The 2,769-nt window shown below is 36.1% G+C and overlaps 1 pseudogene; it reads right to left on the bottom strand.

The window, feature by feature from the left end:
- Positions 1 to 1,503: 1,503 nt before the first annotated feature.
- Positions 1,504 to 1,994, bottom strand: LOC105293315 (annotated as a pseudogene).
- Between the last annotated feature and the right edge of the window lie 775 nt (positions 1,995 to 2,769).

The raw sequence follows: 2,769 nt of genomic DNA, 5'->3' as shown, positions 1-2,769 counted from the left end.
TTTACCATTTGAATCAGAGTATTGTATAGAGTTAAAGCAGCATAGAAACTGACTTAAACTTCTAGGATACAGAAGCTAAACTGAATTAATTTGATACATGAATCTCCAGTGGCTAAACTGAATTAATTTGATACACGAATCTACTAAAAAAAAAAAAAAAAAAAAAAAGAGGCAATGTACGGATCCTCCTATAAAATTTGTGAAAATCAAACTTGAATCTGATCTAGACTCCAGGTCTGATCAAATAATCAGGTTAGGGGAATAAAAAGGAGATCAACATGTTAACATCTATATAGAATGTGGGAGATTCTACCCCACAAAAGACCTTGTCTTTAAAACAAAAACAAAAACAAACAAAAGAAAAACGTGAAAAAAAGTGGTGGGAGAGAGAACTCTTAAAGATTAAAGTGTCTTAAGAGACATATTAAGCAAATGCAATTGTTCAAATCTCTTGGATCCTAATTTAAACAAACAATTTTTCTTTTATATTGTGAAAACCAAGGAAATGTAAATTTTGTATATCAGATGACATTATGAAATTACAATTTACTTTTTAGGAGTGATATGGATATTATTACTTTTTAAGTGATCTCTTAGAACTATAAGTGAAGTATTTACAATTGGGATTTTTTAAATATTAAAGAAGAGAATTACAAGTAGAAAACACTAAATATGCAAAGGCCTTAGGCAGAAATATTTTTGAGAAGATGAAATTGAAAAAGCCATTGGAGGTGTGGGAAACAGGATTTTGTAGGATTTTTAATGATATTAGCCATGTATGATGAAAAGCCATCAGAATACATATAGCGGAGAAGTGATATAATCAGATTTAGATGTTCAAACATTTATTCCATATGAAAAAGAAAAAAAAAAAAGACTGAACAAACAATGGTGAACATAAGGCACCCAGTTAGAAAGCTACTATCGTAATCTAGAATAAAGATGGTGACTTAGAAAACATGGTGAGAAGTGGTCATATTTATTTATATTTTGAAAATAGAGCTGACAAAATTTGTCGATGGCTACATATGAGTGTGAGAAAGAGGAGTCAAAGATGACCACAGTTTTGTAGCCTGAGCTTGTTGGAAAGATAAAGTTGCCATTTGCTGAGAAGAGAAAGATAGCAAGAGAGGACTTTGTAAAGAATTTGAGTTCAGTGTCTACCATGTTTTCCCTTTAGTTTTGTTGGCATAAAACATTGTATTAGTTTAAGGTGTACAACATAGGATTTTAAATATGTATATATTGAGAACTGATCACCACAATAAGTCTAATTAGTATTTATCACCTGACTTAGTTACATTTTTGTTGCTGTTGTTGTTTAGCTTTTATTTCATGATCACAAACTTAACTCTGCAACCCAGCTAGACTTAGAGGGACAAGGAAAATCTGGAACACAACAAACTGCAATGAGAGCACAGAGATTATAGGGTGGAATGAGGGGCGCTCTCACGAGCTACAGAAGGAATGGTCTGGTGGTTAAGATAAAACAAGTTAAATTTATTAGAATAGTCCACAGTCAGCAATGGTAATCTTTTTGCTGGTCTTGTCATTCCTGGACCCAAAGCACTCCGTGGCTTCCACAAAATTCATGGCCTCTTTCAATTTGCTGAAAAACCACATGTATGCCATCCAACTACTCAGTCTTGACAATACAGATGAAAAACTGGGAACCATTTGTGTTGGGTCCAGCATTTGTCATGGACAAGATGCCAGGACCTGTATATTTTAGGATGAAATTCTCAGCATTAAATTTCTCTCCATAGATGGACTTGCCACACATGCAATTAAGTATGTGAAGTCACCACCCTGGCATATAAATCCTGGAATAATTCTTTGAAAGCAGGAACATTTATAACCAAATCCTTTCTCCCCAGTGATCAGAGCATGAAAGTTTTCTGCTGTCTTTGGGACTTTGCAAACAACTCGAAGGAGATATAGCCCAAGGGCTCACTGTCAACGGCGAGGTTGAAAAACACAGTGGGGTTGACCATGACTGGGCATGGGTTGCTCCAAGATGGTGGTGTGTGCAATGCCAGTTACATTTTTTTCTTGAGATGAGTACTTTTAAGATTTAATCTCGGAGTCTAGTGAAGATGGCAGAATAGGAAAACATTGTGCTTGCCTCCTCTCATGACCACATTAAAATTACAACTAAATTATAGAACAATCAACCTGGAAAACCATCTGAAGATTAGATGAACCAAACCCCTATGAATAAGGAAGGATATAAAGAATAGGCAACATGGAGATTTGTGGTTGGGATGGGGATGCAAAATGGGCTGCTCCCACACCCTTGTGTGGCCGTTGAGCACACTGGGAGAAATATACCAGCTGCAAAGGCCCCCTTGGAAGAATGATGGTCTCATCCCATGCCAGGCTCCTTAAACCAGCGTTCCAGTGCTGAGAAGAGAAATCCTCACAAAATATAGCTAAAAATCAGTGAAGATTCCTACCGTGCAGGTGAGATGGAAGGCAGATAGGAACCCAGGTATCCCTTTAAAAGGCCCTTAAAAATGCACAGACTCATTTTCTCACAGACACTCACCCTGGGCTCTGGCAAAGAGACAGCAGCTTTCTATATCTTTTTATTGGATTGCCCCCTTTATCATTATATAATGACCTTCATTGTTATTATACTCTTTGGCTTAGTATATTTTGTCTGATATAAGCACAGATACCTTGCTTTCTTTTGGTTTCCATTTGCATAGAATATCTTTTTTCTATTTCTTCACTTTCAATCTGTATGTGTTCTTAAAGCTAAAGTGA

Source organism: Pteropus vampyrus, unplaced genomic scaffold, assembly GCF_000151845.1.
Source record: "Pteropus vampyrus isolate Shadow unplaced genomic scaffold, Pvam_2.0 Scaffold71, whole genome shotgun sequence".
Lineage (NCBI taxonomy): Eukaryota > Metazoa > Chordata > Mammalia > Chiroptera > Pteropodidae > Pteropus > Pteropus vampyrus.
This window is presented reverse-complemented; position numbering and strand designations above follow the sequence as displayed.